This window comes from Rutidosis leptorrhynchoides, chromosome 4 (assembly GCF_046630445.1).
Source record: "Rutidosis leptorrhynchoides isolate AG116_Rl617_1_P2 chromosome 4, CSIRO_AGI_Rlap_v1, whole genome shotgun sequence".
Classification (NCBI taxonomy): Eukaryota; Viridiplantae; Streptophyta; class Magnoliopsida; order Asterales; family Asteraceae; genus Rutidosis; species Rutidosis leptorrhynchoides.
Window position 1 is genome coordinate 398,138,251 of NC_092336.1, and position 17,949 is coordinate 398,156,199.

Below are 17,949 nucleotides of genomic sequence, written 5' to 3' on the forward strand. Positions count from 1 at the left end.
CAAAGTTTGAAGCATATTGTACAGTCTTCATATAATAATTGTATTTTAATTTTAGGAAAAAAAATGTCAAGAGGCATTTGTTATGGGAGGTGATTTTCACATATCACTTTTTAATTCATGTACACTTTTGTCTCATAAATATACAGTTATGCCCCTAAATTAATCTAGGGTGTTGAGCTTATATTATTATTATTGTTATAAAATATCTAGATTGTGTTATAAAATATCTAGATTGGATGTTAATTTTATTATTATTATATTTCTTGCATAGTAATATTTTATACTATAAATAGACATGTATGGTAACCATTTAAGGTGCACCATTTCTCTTGAAATATCAATATCAATATTTCTTCTCTCCTTCTTCTCTCTTTTTCTCTCTTTGTTCTTATAACCATTAAAGGTAGTTATAAGCCTACTGAATTATAACACGTTATCAGCACGAAAAGCTTAGTGTAATTAAAAGATATCTCAAACGATCACGAATCACTAATCAAGGTATGAAATTATTAATAATTTTCAGACTCGAATATATCAAATTTTGGACTACTAACATTTATATTTATGTTATTTAAGTTATATATGGTCGGTTATACCACCTGAATTATATTTCTGTAATCTAACTTTTACTAACTTCACTAACATTTATATTTATGTTATTTAAGTTATATATGGTCGGTTATACCACATGAATTATATTTCTGTAATCTAACTTTTACTAACTTCACTAACATTTATATTTATGTTATTTAAGTTATATATGGTCGGTTATACCACCTGAATTATATTTCTGTAATCTAACTTTTACTAACTTCACTAACATTTATATTTATGTTATTTAAGTTATATATGGTCGGTTATACCACCTGAATTATATTTCTGTAATCTAACTTTTACTAACTTCACTAACATTTATATTTATGTTATTTAAGTTATATATGGTCGGTTATACCGCCTGAATTATATTTTCTGTAATCTAACTCTTATTAACTTCACTAACATTTATATTTATGTTAATAAGACCTCATGATTGTACGCAACACGTCATTTGACAACACGGTACTTTATGTACGCAAGACGTCATTTGACAACATGGTACCATGGGTCGAGATTAATTCCGATCAATACGAATACGACGGGGTCTTTATATGTTATCTAACATTTATGATTACTTATGCAATTAATCATTATTTATTTCATGCATACTAATGTTTATTCTTAAATTTATAATTTTAAAAGTTAAAATAAAAAAATAGTTTGTATTTTTAATAAAAGTAAATCTTAAAAGTTAAAATAAGAAAAAGTAGTTTGTACTTTTATTAAAAGTAAATCTTAAAAGTTAAAATATAAAAAGTAGTTTGTATTTTTATTAAAAGTAAATCTTAAAAGTTAAAATAAGAAAAAGTAGTTTATATTTTTATTAAAAGTATATCTTAAAAGTTAAAGTAAGAAAAAAAGGGGATGGTAAAATGGAATAGTTTTTGTCAAAAATGAAGTATTGAAAATGAAGTGGTCTCCTTCTATAACTAAAAAAAATATATATACTTTTATCAAATGAATTTTTTTGTGGCTGACAATTTCAAACACGAGTCCGTGTTTAGTTTATCAAGAATATCTCTTGCTTTGGTGAAAGGTCACGATCACGATATCAGGTGTTGTGAAAGAATTAAAAAATTGGTCAAGTGGCCTTTTAAAAACTAGAAAAAAAAATTTAAATAAAAAGTTTTTTTTATATATTTATAATTTACGGGTAACGTAAAAAAAAGGAAGTTTTTTTTTAAAAAAAAAAACAAAGAAAGTGTTTAAATGAGTTTTACAGAAAGGGGGAAAGCAAAGTAAAAGAAAAAACTTTTTTCCAAACAAAGGTAAATGAAAGTAGGACTTAATACAAGAAAAAAGTAAACATCTCCTAGACGTGATAAAATCTATCAATGATAAGTATTAGACTTGATGAGCTAAATGTGACAAAAATGTTTCAACATGTCTTATGTTAATTTTCTAAAATAAGTTATTATTATTCCGAGTTTAACACATATACATATGTTAATTAAAAACAACCTTTTTGTTCTTATGTAGTGTTGGGTTGCAATTTTGGTTGTATGCCATAATTCCATCCAGTAGAGTGACAATAGAAAACTTTTGATGATAATCAATAAAAAACTTTTTTCCAAACTTGTCAAATGTTTTGTTAAAAACGTGACCGTTGAAAAAAGGAGGTTGAATAATAAAACTTAAAAAACAAATTATTTTTTTAAGAGTGTGCATCAAAATGGCCCGTTTAATAATGGGGAGTAAAAATATAGTCAAATTGTTTCAACGAACAAGGGTTCAATTGGATGTCTCTTAAAAAAAAATCCGCGGGTACGGGTGATGGATCCAATGGATCCGCATCCACGACCCGCGGGTGCTATCCCTAATTGTGACAAGTACAAATCAACTAAAAGTCTAAAAAATAAATGCTCTTATAGGGACCAAATGTTCACAATAATTGCCTAAGCTAGATATGAAACAAATAGTTCATAAAAAAAAAAAGGTCGTTGTGCGTTTTCGAGATGATAGCCGAAATACACTTACAAAAGTAGGTCAGCCGTCAATTCTTTATGGCCATATCAACGTAGATCAATAAAATCATTTATGGTTTTGATAAAAGATTAATTAAAAATTAATTGTTTTTTGGTCTTGGATTCTCGGTAACAAAAGCAAAGGTTGTTTTTGGTTGCCACAACAAACAAGACAGAAGTTGTTGACTTTTGTTGTTAAACATGGCACAAGTGAACAATAACAATAGATTATTGTTTTTGAAAAGAATAATGATGCGTTAATTTTATTGTATAAAATAAAATTAAAGAAAATGGTTTTCATTGATGACTATGAACAAACGCAAACAAAGTGTTTGTGGTATTTGGTGATTAAAAAAAAAAGTGCATCTAAAGCTTCTACTGAAAATAATATGCATCTAAAGCTTCTACTGAAAATTAATGTGCAAGGTACAACGTATAACTATATGGTCAAATTCATTTGAGCCTTCGGAGTCACAAGTATATGATGTATATATATATTACTCAATTAACAAAATAGTAAATCTAAATTAATTCATATGAATAGTAAAACGAAATTAATTAATTTACTATTCACATAAAAAAGCGCATATGATAAAAAGCGCATTGCATATGATAAGCGCATATGATAAAAAGCGAATATGATGAAAAGCACAACGCATATGATGAAAATCGCATATGATTAAAAGCGCATATGGTGAAAAACACAGCGCATATGATTAAAAGCGTATATGGTGAAAAGGATATATGATAAAAAAAAAACACATATGGTGATTTATAAAAAAAAAAAAAAAAAAAAAAACACATATGGTGATTAATGGAAAGCACATATGGTGATTAATGAAAAGTATATTGTGAAAAAGAATCACAAATATTTCTTGAAAGAATTCAAGGTAAGATATATGAACCAATTCATCCATCATGTGAACCATTTTGATATTTCATGGTTCTAATAGACGCATCTAGCGGATGGTCTCATATTTGTATGTTATCAAGCCGTAATATGGCATTTGCAAAGTTTCTTGCACAAATTATTAAATTGAGAACACATTATTCTGATTACACCATTAAAAGGATGAGACTTGATAATGCTGGTGAGTTAACATCTCAAGCATTTAATGATCATTATATATCTACAGGGATTGTTGTTGAACATCCAGTTGCTCATGTGCATACACAAAATTGGTTTAGCTGAATCAATAGATAAACGCTTACAGCTAATAACTAGACAATTGATAATGAGTACAAATCTCTCAATATTTATATGTGAACATGTAAATTTACATGCTGCGACATTAATTCGCATTATACCATGTGGAAGTCGTAAATATTTTCACTTAATACTTGATTTTGGCCAAGAGCCAAATATTTTCTACCTTAAAACATTGGTTATGCAGTGTATGTTCCAATTGTATCACCACAACACAATAAAATGGTTCTTCAAAGAAAGATGATAATATATTTTGGATATAAAACATCTTCAATCATAAGATATATTGAACCCATGATGGGTGATGTTTTTACAGCACGTTTTGCTGATTGTCATTTTAATAAAACATTGTTCCCTAGATTAGGGGGAGAAATAAAAAATAAAAAAATAAAATGATGCTTCATGATGTGAACATCAATTAAGGTATATTGAACTCGCACAAAAGAATGTGAAACGAAAGTTCAAAAATAATGCATATGCAAGAACTTGCAAATTAATTACTTTATGCATTTACAGATATAAAAAAAGTGACTAAATCATATATACCAGCGATAAATGCTCCAGCTCGAACTGAAATTCCAAAAGCTGGCAATAATGTCACTGATGAGTCTTTGCCACGCATCAAACGTGGATCAATTGGTTCCGAAGATAAAAATCCTCGAAAAAGAAAATCAGCTGATAATGAGGTAAGAGAAAGTGTTCAAGAAGAACCACAAATCAATATTCCTTCTGCAGAGGATATTGATAAATGTAAATACTAAAATTGCGATAAATTATGCAATATTATGGAACCGAAATGAAACTAAAATCTCTATGAGATATTTTCATATAATGTTACAATGACATCATGAATAAAGATGATGATCTGGAACTAAAATCTGTCATTGAATATACAAAATGGACATGATTGAGCTCAATGGAAAGGAGCAATAAGAGCTGAATTAGAATCGCTCGATAAAAGAAAAGTTTTCGGATCAATCGTTATCACTTTTAAAGATGTGAAACGTATGGGATACAAATGAATTTTTATCCGAAAAGAAATGTGCAAATGAAGTTACAAGGCAAAACTAGACTTGTAACTCAATATTTCCCACAAAGACCAGAAATGAATTAGGAGGAAAAATTATCCTCCTGTAATGGATACAATTACTTATTAGATACTTAATCAACTTGGTAGTTATTTAAATGCATCTCATGAATGTTGTTACTACTTATCTGCATGGATCACTTAATAGTGATATATATGAATATACCTAAAGGGTTAAGGTATCATAAGCATCTAATGTAAAACCCAAGGGAATATATTCCATTAAATCACAAAGATTTCTAAGTGGGTTTATACAAACGGGACGTATGTGGTATAACCGATTAAATGACTACTTGATAAAAAAAAGGTATAAATATAAACTTATTTTGCACGTATGTTTTATAAAAACAATGTTCGGATATGAGATCGTAGTTGTTTATGTCAATGTTCTTAACATCATATGAACAAATAAAGAGATCTATGAAATCATTCAACTTCTAAAGAATTATTTTGAAATGAAAGATCTTGAAAAAACCAAGTATTACCTTGGATTGCAAATTGAGCATATGCCTAATGGTTTACTTGTACATCAAACAACTTATACCGAAAAGATTTTAAAACATTTTTTTTAAAGACAAACTCATTGTTGTTAGATCACTCAATATTGACACTGATCTATTTCATCCCTGCGAAGATCATGAAAATTTTAACAGATCGGAAGTTCTATATTTTAGTGCAATTGAGGTTCTTATGTATCTTATAGATTATACAAGATCTGACATTTCTTTTGCAGTTAATTTGTTGACAAGGTTCAGCTCAGCCCCTACCAAAAGACATTGGAATGGGATCAAACAAATAGTTTGATACCTTCGGGGAACTACTGATTTATAATTATTTTATTCTAACAACTCGAAACAAGATTTGTTTGGTTATACAGATGCAGATTATTTATCCGATCTACATAAAGCTAAATCTCAAACTGGATATGTATTCTTAAATGGAGGCACCGCAATATCATGACGTTCTCAAAACAAACACTTGTTGCAACATCATCAAATCATGCCGAAGTGATTGCATTACATGAAGCTACTCGGGAATGATTTTTAGTTAAGATCAATGATACAAATCATTATTGATTCTTGTGGACTAGAACGCTATAAAAGCGTAACAACTATCTATGAAGATAATACAGCTTACATAATACAAATGAAAGAAGAGTATCAAAAATGACAGAACAAAACATAAATGCTGACGAGGCGCTAAAGCTATAAACGGTCATAAGTTTGATGGAAAAGAATGGTATATTGGTAAGGCTCAGAAAAAGACTGAAAGGGAATAGGAACTGAAACAACGGTTTGAACAAACCATGAAGGAGACTGTAGACAAATCACGAGGGCCAAACTTGTACATAAAAGATTTAGATGATACAGTTTCAGATGAAAACCTCAGATTTTTCTCATATACTCAAGATATCGTAAAAGACAACCAGATTAAAATGAGATACGTTCAATCAACAACTCTGCTGATCTTTATACCAAACCACTGCTAACTGCTATTTTCAGAACACACGTTCATAATATTGGCATGAGGCATGTTCAGAAGATGTAACAACTCAGGCGTTGCCTACTTGAGGGGGAGTCAACTTTATACTGCACTCTTTTTCCCTTAGCTAAAGTTTTATCCCAATGAGTTTTCTTTAGCAAGGTTTTTAACGAGGCAGTACTAGTTATTCTCTAATAAAATTGTCATCCAAGGGGGAGTATTATAAAATATCTAGATTGTGTTATAAAATATCTAGATTGGATGTTAATTTTATTATTATTATATTTCTTGCATAGTAATATTTTTTACTATAAATACACATGTATGGTAACCATTTAAGGTGCACCATTTCTCTTGAAATATCAATATTAATATTTCTTCTCTCCTTCTTCTCTCTTTTTCTCTCTTTGTTCTTATAACCATTAAAGGTAGTTATAAGCCTACTGAATTATAACAATTGTAAGTATAATTAAGGGTAAAATAGGTAATTAGGTGCACGTGGATTAAAAAGTGATGTGTGAGGATCACCTCCCATTTGTTATTACTAATAATTACTATTAAAAATATAAATACTCATTTTTTAAACAAACTTCATTATTATAATTATAGTTATAATTATAATTATAATTATTATATTATTATTATTTTTCAAATATGAATTCTCTTTACAGAATTAATTACGTTACATATGTATGCGAAATACATGTCTTAATAAAAAGTTGTACTGTAGGTTTTTATAACAATGAAAATAGTAATTGTGATGAAAATTATAAGAGTGTGGTGGGAGAATAAATGTAGTTCATTTATTCTGAACAAATTAGGTATATAAATATGTTTGTAAAAACAACGACGAATTTCTTAGTCAGATTTACCTTCACTTAATATCTAAAACATATCATTAAACTGTTTCGTTTTAAACAAACTCGTGGTTCCACGAGTCATTTCACTAGAATATATATATATATATATATACATATATATACATATATATACATATATATATATATATATATATATATATATATATATATATATATATATATATATATATATATATATATATATATATATATATATATATATATATATATATAGTGATGATCCAGAGAGAACCAATGGTAGGAGAGAACTCAGAGAACTTACAGACTAAACTCAATCTGTAGTGCAGATTGACTCGATCTTTGTGCATATTGACTCAATCTGTGTGCAGATTGACTCAATCTGTGAGTTCTATGGTTCTCTCACCCTTAGTTCGCTCTAGATCCCTTCAATATGTATATATATGTGTGTATGCGCGTATATATATTACAATTATTATTATTATTACTTCAAAAGGTATGAATATTTATATAATATAACGGATTACTTTAGAAAGTTTGAAAATATTCTCTTTTTAATTCAACTTTTATATTTGTGTTCACATTACATCTCAACTTTTTCTTCGTTCATACCAAATTCATATTAGGATTCTTTATGTTTTTTGACGTATTATAATTTATATTTATAATTATTATTATTATTATTATTATTATTATTATTATTATTATTATTATTATTATTATTATTATAAAACTAATTTGCTACATTAGTTTTGTTTGACATTTAATCTTGTTACATATATTATATGTTGATTGATAGTTACTCGGATTTTAATTTAAACTTTTTTGTTCTATTGGTCTTTAAGAGCACTATGAGTCGTGGGTTTTTTTCATCGTTATGCCAATTTAACGCCGGGGACAGTGGTAATGTCGACTCCCCGCCAGCGTTTAACCAGCGTTAACCCTCGTCTTCGCCTCCCACCGTTACACAGGTAACACTGTTATTTTTTTTTTCTTTTTTTCTTCTTTTACTCCGTATCATTTTTATTTTTCATTTTTTTATAATTGATTTAACACTGAACGATTTTCTCTGTATTGGCTTTAATGTTAAATCTCAGTGGCCTCAGTGTTAAATCTCAGTGTTAAAGTGGCATCGGTGTTAAATCTCAGTGTTAAATCTCAGTGTCACGACTCCTAGTGCTCTAAGTTATACACGAAATTGTAATCCGAGTCCCTCAAATTTTTCTTTGGACTTTTGAATCCTTTTAATTGTATAATTTGGCAATCCGCATCCCTCCGTCTACCACCCAAAACCACTTTAAAATTTTGTCAACGCCACGGGCCCTTAAACTCAAAAGAACTTTTAAAATTTGTTAACACCATAGACTCTTAAACTCAAAAGAATAATTGTTTGAAAAAATCAATTAATTTTGCACGATTTTGTTAAACTCGCGGGTTTCACTTTTATTCAAAAAATAATTGTATATAATAATTTTAAAATAATATTGTATAACTTTGACTTTACTAACGTTACGTACTTACGCTTTACCAAAAAAAACGTTATGTACTTACTTTCCATGACAAATTTTAAATGTACTCATATTTTCCATATAAAATACGTAGTATATAATTTATAAATAATTAAAAAGATATTGATGGTGAGAAAAAAAAATTATAGACACTAAGTTACTAACACCACCCAAAACCACTTTTAAAATTTGTCAATGCCACGGGCTCTTAAACTTAAAAGAACTTTTAAAATTTGTCAACACCACATGCTCTTAAACTCCAAAGAATAATTATTTGAAAAAATAAATTAATTTTGCACGATTATTTTATTCACCGTGCAACGCACAATTTTTAAAATTTGTCAATACCGCGGGCTCTTAAATAATTCTTATAAAATTCTTATTTTTTAGTATCACTATTTATATACCAATATGAACTGTAATTTACATTTTTTGCACGGATTTTTACACACTCGTGCAACGCATAGGCTCAAAAAACCTTGTGTGTGTGTGTGTATATATATATATATATATATATATATATATATATATATAAAAGGTGTTGGCTATTAACTATCTTAATGATGTGCGTCTAACATAACATTTCACGTGCTTTACGTATGATATTTAAGCTCATATGTTTATGAGGCGTTTTACAACACTTGTCATTCAAGGATAGTTCTTATATAGGGGAACGTCTTCAATATTAATGTGTAACGCTACACTAGGCATTGCGTGACAGATACACATCCAAGGGCCTTCATCAAGCTCCCATCAAATTCGGTCCACATCGGTGAACGTGGACTAGTATGTGGATTGTAGACTTAGGTACCTAACTGCCATGATTCTAGAATATTCCTCTAAGTGAAAGTATGAGTTAGTGGGCAATTGGTAACCGCCAATTGCCACATCTATAAATATCGAGCTTGAGTTTTATTTGAGGGCAGTCAACATTCAGTTCTCTAGAACTTCATTCATCGATAATCATTACTTGGAGGCTCAAAAAAAGAAAAACAACAACCCCCTTCACCCCACGAATCTAACCTAGATCATTAGATCGAAGGTGAGGGTCAATATTTTGTACTCAAATCAATTTTGGATGACGGTGTACCGTTGGTCGTATTAATAAAGTGCCCACCTGTGCTGGACACTTCCTGCGAGTTCTTTAAGTTGCTTTCTGCCACTTCCGCTATGATTTGATGTTGCCCCCTCCAACACCAGCAACTCTATAGGGGCGTTCCGTAACGGAAATGGGTTCGGCATCGAGGGGTGACGTCTGTTTCTGCGTTTCTCCTGTTGCAAGGGAGCTCGTTTTCGCAGCAGACCGGGAGTTATCACCTTTAGAATTTCCTTCCACACCTTCGATTCTTGGCTAAATAAAATGAAAACTATCAATGTTGGGCCTAGAAAGTGTAGTAAAAAAGTCCATCTCTGGACAAACAAATAAGTAATACGTTAGACGTACAACATGGCCTCGTCATTAATATACACCTTTAAATTAAAGCAAATATGGAATGACGTCGTACCCTAATAGAATTTGTGGTCTTCTGTTTTTCTATGGCCAATATGCACGAACGTTCCCAAGGTTTAGCATGACGTCATGATATGGACGCATCTCCAAGTTAGCTTCATTACAGAGATCAAAAAAACCATGTTCCACTTCATCTAGAACGAGTGTCACATTGACGTCTGCGGAACTTGAATAATACCATGGGAGGACTCTGGAATCATTGCCAGGGACGACAGACTGGTCGATGATGAAGAAGCCCTTCCTCTAGTCATGGAGTGACGGTGATTTCTTGGAGATACAGAAGTTGCATCTCTTCTCGAATGTGTACCATCCTTTCCCAGCAACCGCCATTCTAAACGTTTTCTTAAATATGTTTAGACTACATGTCCTTAATTGCCCCCGGAAAAACATTTCAAAAAAAATTTATTTTTTTATAGTTGTGCTAGTGCAGTTGGGAAAACTGTATTGGAAAATGTTTGAGAACCGTCAAAACATAATCAGTCGATGGTAGTCTTAAATTCCTAACAGTTAACGCTTTGGTGTATAGAGAAACTTTAAGATCTGGAGGGGCATGTGCCCTCTGTTCTTCCATCGCCGGAATTTGATGGTAATCGGCCAATATTGGGTAGGCCTTAACGAACTTCCTTGATATCGTCCAGCGTGACAGTGCTATTTTCTTCCTTAGCATTTAGTTTCGACATGTTTACAATAACAAGGTTAAAATGCAATAGAGTTTTCAAACTAACCTTAACCGAATATGTAAGAAGAATGCAAAAAGTTCGTAAGTGAATTAGAAAGAAGATGAAGAGTAAATTTTAAAATTCAAAATAAGGGTTTTACCCGTATTTACAGGGGGAGTAATTGGGTTTGGCCCGATAAAACTGTCATCTGGATCGTACACGTGTTACTTAACAATGATGTCTTCACTGTTGATAACAAATAGTAATTAAGTTACCGTTGTAACTAAACTGGTTCGGATGACGTATACCTCAGGACCAGGAACCAAGAAGGTTTCAGTAATTGGAGGCATATAATCATCATTACACGTCTTTTTGATGGCTGTAATTATTAAGTTTGGCCACTTGTACTTTGAGAGTTACACTCAACCAAACTAGGGGACTTGATGACTTGCGTCTAATAGAACATGTCACGTGCTATACGCGCGACATTTAAGCTCATATATTTATCAGGCCTTTTAAAACACATGTCACTTAAGGATAGTTCTTACACATGTCACTTAAGGATAGTTCTTATACATGGGAACGCCTTCAATATTAATGTGTAACGCTACGATAGGCATTGCGTGACGAATACACATCCAAAGGGCCTTTATCAAGCTTTCATCAAATTTGGTGCACGTCAGCTAATGGACTAGTATGTCGATTGTACATGTAGGATTCTAAATGCAATGATTTTGGAATATTCCTCTAAGTGGCAGTTATGAGTTAGTGGGCCATTGGTAACCGCCAATTACCACATCTATAAATATCGAGCTTGAGTTTTATTTGAGGGCAATCAACATTCAGCTCTCTGGAACTTCGTCCATCGATAATCATTACTTGGAGACTCTATAAAAAGAAAAACTGCCACAACAACCCTTTCCACCCCCGCGAATCTAACCGAGATCATTAGATCGCAGGTGAGGGCCATTATTTTACACTCAAGTCAATTTTGACATGATCACTGTGTAAATATAATAATATAATTACGATCATTATAATTATAATTAGAATAATTATACGTATATGTATATGTATAACTATAATTATATTATACTTTATAATTTATAATTTACATTAAATTATAAATTATAATTTAATGTGGTGAGTAAGAATATGAAACATGAAATTCGCTTTTTTACATTTAATATAATTACTCTTTATTTAATACGGAGTAAGAAACTAGAATGTAAACCAAAAAGAAAAAAGAAAATTAATTTGTCATTACAACAAGTTTCAGATCGGCCAGCGCGATGTTGTGGGGCTTTTCAGATTGCATACTCATATTTAACATAGTATTATGTATCTACAGAAGCAAAAACACGTTGATACGGGTCTTTTATATATGAAAGGTATCCCGAAATATTTAACATTTTTTAAAAAACGTCCGTTTCGCGTAAAGCAAGTTTCGTTAGGTTCATAAAATTATTTATAATTTAATGGTGGTGGCGGAAAATTTACCGCGCATCGAGTAGGAAGATACGTTCTGGTAAAAATTTGAGTGGGGTTAGTTTATTTTTTTAATAAATTAATAGTTTTACGTTTTGTACCCCTTTAAAATTGAAAGGGTAGATAAAATTTAGGGATATAATGTAATTTGGGGATGGATGTCATTTTATCCTGTTGGGACGACTAAATTTAAGGAGACAAATAGTGTATATATATATATATATATATATATATATATATATATATATATATATATATATATATATATATATATATATATATATATATATATATATATATATATTATAATTATAATTATAATTATAATTCCTTACCCTAAAGAATAGAAAGAAATATTCCAAACGTATTCACTTACCTTTTATAAATGGAAAACGTGATCTATAAAGCCATCACAAGTATGCAACAAGTAAATATACATAATGTAGATTTTATTAAATTTTATGTTGGAATATAAATATAATTAGACTTTATAATTATCATACATACTCAAAGAGATAGCATTATTCATAAGGGTTATCTCGCTTTTTATCGAACAATAAGACATAAAATCGCTCTCAATCATTATCAATTATTCTTTAACTGCCACCTCCATCATACCAGCTTCAAAATTATATAATTAATTCATAACTAAACTCTTCTCATCATAACTAAACAATACTCCTCTAAGCTCGATTGGGTTTGAACTCGGTTCGAACTTGGCTCCTCGATTAAGTTTCAAAGAGCTTGGGCTCGAGCTTGACTTGGTTCGAGTTTAATATCCTAAGTTCGAACTCGGATCGAGATATGAAGCGCAAGCTCGTTTGTTAAACGAGCTTCAAAATATGGTCAAGCTCGGGATCTAGCTCGCTCGAGTAGCTCACGAGTAGTTCAGATCATTTACAGTCCTACATGTGAACCTCACATTTTCCAAAAAAACATTTGTCGTAGCCATGGCTAAGGCTCCCACGACGAGCTTAACAGTGAGGTCGTGCCTATGGTGGCGAGCTCATGGCGAACGGAAGAGCAGTTATGGCAGGTGTAAGAGGACTCCATAAGGAGCGATCTGTTGTGCGGTTAAGTTAGTTGATGATAGTAATTTTTGATAAATGAGCGGTCATCTCACTGTAAAATATATCTGAATTATAAAAACCCTATTTTTATTCCTCTTCTATCAGCGAGGGCCACTTATCCATCTCAAGGTAAAGACACTATTTTTCCTCTTAAGTTTGCAAACCCTTATCACCATCTCACATTCTCCTTGCAAACCCTCTTATCCATCTGATTGTGATCTCTAGCCCCGCTTCCTACCTCCGGCCACTGGTAGCTTGCCGGTGGTCCGGAGGTCCCCTGTCTCTATGGATGTTCCCTCTTATTCCGAAGGTAATTTATGTTGCTTTTTCCCCTCTCTTATTCCCTATTATGATCTCATTATCTCCTTTATTTTCTCTCGATTCCAACGACCTTGTCGCTTTTTTCCCGTTGGCCGGAGGTTTGTTACGACGACCATAGCCTCATCCCCTTGTCGTTCTTGTGGTGGTGTGGCTATGGTTGTTTGAACCTCACCTTGTTCGAACGTTGTTATTTTGGGACCTCGCATTGCCCGATTTGAGCTCCTTTTCTCCACCGGAGCTCGTCGGAGCTGCTTTATATGGCAGTGGTTGGCGGAGCACCACCTAGTTGGTTGTGGATGCATGCTAGTGTTGTTATGAGTTGATACATCGTTTCTGGTATCGCGTTTCTAAATTTGTTGGTGGCGTTGGTGGCCTCCAACCATGTTGGTGGTTGCTACCGAAGGCTGACGAGTTATTTAGGAGCTTGCTATTGACAGCGGGGGTGTAGGCGGTTCATTACCACTGAAGGCGGCCGACTATTTTTTAGGTGTGGTTCCGATTGCGGTTTGGCTTTGCTTGGTGTCGTAGGTAGCTCGTCATGTCCATTCTTTTTCGGTTGCGCCTTTGGGTTTAAACCAAACAACGATCTCTTTGTTGAAGATCTAATATTTCGGTTTTAGATTTAGGGGTAGGATCGTTGTTTTACAGTTTGAATATTCTGTGTGACGGCTCTTCGCGGTCAGAGTACTTTTTTTATTCTCGATTTTGGGCGGGTCAGCAGCCTTTGACGTTCTCCTAGTGGTGCGATGGCTGTCGGGAATGGTTCTGGTGCTTCCGAGTTTAGAGTTTTAGATTTTAGCCTTCTTGTTTTATCTAACTTTGTTAATTGTTTACCGACCCTGTTAATAGTTAGGTGTTTATTTAGTTTAGCTACTTTTTTTTTGTTTTTTTTCGTGTTTTTTAAACTAGAGTTCTAATTTGTACTCATATTGATATTGGAATCCGTTATTTATATTACTTTTTTTATGGGTGATGATATATACATAATAATAATAATAATAATAATAATAATAATGGGCTGTCTACGTATCACTTCCCTTTTTATTTTATTTTAAAACTTATCCAAATTGTTTAAAAAGTAATCGCCTCGATTGTAGCATGGTGATTTAAGCATGGTGATTGTGACAACTCAGTCCAAGACAATCTGTCAACAAGTGTTATCAAATGATTACTTTTTTCTTTTAACTTTTGAACTATAATTAGATTAGAAATGTAATGTAATGTAATGTAATGTGACATAGATTAGATTAGAAATTAGAAATGTAAATGTGACGCAGTTATTGTCATTAAAATATTACTTTATTTACTTTGTAAAAGGTAAAAAAGATCCGAATATTGTACGGAGTATAAAACAGAAAAAAGTAAAAGAAAAAAAACATTCCTTCATTAAAGTAACGTTGAGGAAACTACACGATTGGTCCTAAATTTCGTCAAAAGAAACACGGATACTTTTTTTGAGCTGATACCTTAACCATTAAGATTGTTTTATTTGAAACTCCAACACTAACAATCGTTAAATATACGTATGTATTTTTTCGTGAAAAAAACTATTCAAAATTTTATATCTTCAAGGCGGGGTCTAAAGTTTGTCAAAATAACACATTAACACGAGTACCTTTTCCAAATTTTAGATGATGACTTTAAAGTTTACAATTGTTTCATTTGAGACTCCGACACTAACAACCGTTAAAAATATGTGTATATTTAGAGAATAAAATATTGTACTACGTATATGATATAAGTGTTAGTACTGAGTTGAATGGGAATGTGACCTCGGGTTTAACTATTGATAATTGTTCTTTGAAAGAGGTTGATGTTATTGATTGCAAGGAGTTAAATGGGGACAAGGTTTGCTCATTTGTTCCTATTAGTAGTGACCCGATTTCGCCTTTGAAGTGTTCGAACTCAAAGCCGCTTTATAGGGACATGCTCGTTAAAAATGTTCCTATTTCTTCAACGGTGTTCGAATCGAATAATATCCTTGATGTTGATATTGAAGAGGCGGTGCCCGTTGATAATCCGTGCCTTGTTTATTCATCCTCATCGAGTGATGTTGAGTCGGTTCCGGCTGAGGTGGTTACATCGACGGATGATATTGGTATTAAGCCTTCTTCGGGCTTTTGTTCCATTGCATCCAAATTTGATAAGGCTAGTGGTAAGGTACCGATGGTCGAGGATTCTTTTGGTAAGGGCCCGCATGGTTTATCTGTTGATTCGGTGTCGGTGGTTGTTCCATCACCGAAGTATGATAAGTCTAAAGGAAAGCTTCCTATGACCGGTGAGGCGTTCGCGGCGTTTGACGAGATGATGTGCAAGATGGCGGCCGAACCGATTCCAACTATTTCAATTAACTTCAGTGATCCGCTTAAGGAAACGGCTAAATCTAGAAAGCAAAGGCAAAAGAAAAAAAGATAAACCGGTTCAAGGTGTCGAGTTAGAAAAATTTTGGGTGTTTATTAAGGATATATGATGTTCGGGTTCGGCGGTTGCCTTCTCTATTTGCTTCTCTTCGTTTTTATTGGTTTAAATATTAGTTGTGTGTTTGTTAGATTGTTTTGTTGTTCGTGTCGTGAGCTTTTGCTCTTATTTTTTTTTTTTTTTTTTTTTTTTGTTTAGCTCGATAGTTTCTCACGTTTGTATGTTTAAAAGAGTTTTCATCTTTTAGATGAAATCCTTTCTATTTATAAAAGTTCTTAGTTTTTTCGTCGAAAAAAAAAGTAACAAGTTCCACCCCACCTTTGAGTAACACCAATCTCTATCATAACTAACATTTTATTCGATATAGCTATCACATTAGAACCATATCCTATAATTAACTCATAATTAAACCTTCGGACCAAAAAATCTATCTCTTAACTGTCACATCATTAATTAATTTCTTCTTTTGTTTATTTTAACTAATGATAAAATATTATTTTTTAAACAACACTTATTAATAAAAAAATTCATAAATATAAAGTATTGTACAACATACATTAATTGGTTGTACATGATATATTATATGGGAGGTGATTCTCACACACCACTTTTTAATCCATTTACACTTTTATCTCATAAACTGACAGTTATACCCTTAGATAGTTGAACTTATATTATTATTCTAAGTATAATTAGAGATATAATAGGTAATTAGGTGTACATGGATCAAAAAGTGGTATGTGAGGATCACCTCCCATATTATATAAACCATTATTAATATCAATTATTAGTTATCAATATATAAATATATCGATTTATAGTTTTTTAAATAAATGTACATTATGGATAAATGTTTGTATAAAACTCATATAAAAAGGTTGTACAATAATCAATATGCATTAATGCTTATACATACGACGAAAAGTGTATTTTGTTACAAAAAGGTACATGGGAACTCCAGTAATTGCTATAACTGACTCGTTAAATTTAAGGTGAGCTCGAGTCTGTGCCTATGGTGTTATAGCTATAATGAACGTCATGTAAGCATAACGAGCTTGTTTAACTAACTATAGGTACCCTAAACAAATAATTAATGGCGAAATAAATAAAAAAATGCTAGCTAACCATAACTTTTTTTAACTATAACTAATCACAAAAGAATTTATGCATATTAATTACACAACAAGATATCCTTATGTGTTCTCAAATTTCACTCAAACTGGTAGAAAATTGGGAATCTGTTATAATTCAGTAGGCTTATAACTACCTTTAATGGTTATAAGAACAAAGAGAGAAAAAGAGAGAAGAAGGAGAGAAGAAATATTGATATTGATATTTCAAGAGAAATGGTGCACCTTAAATGGTTACCATACATGTCTATTTATAGTATAAAATATTACTATGCAAGAAATATAATAATAATAAAATTAACATCCAATCTAGATATTTTATAACACAATCTAGATATTTTATAACACTCCCCCTTGGATGACAATTTTATTAGAGAATAACTAGTACTGCCTCGTTAAAAACCTTGCTAAAGAAAACTCATTGGGATAAAACTTTAGCTAAGGGAAAAAGAGTGCAGCATAAAGTTGACTCCCCCTCAAGTAGGCAACGCCTGAGTTGTTACATCTTCTGAACATACCTCATGCCAATATTATGAACGTGTGTTCTGAAAATAGCAGTTAGCAGTGCTTTGGTATAAAGATCAGCAGAGTTGTTGATTGAACGTATCTCATTTTAATCTGGTTGTCTTTTACGATATCTTGAGTATATGAGAAAATCTGAGGTTTTCA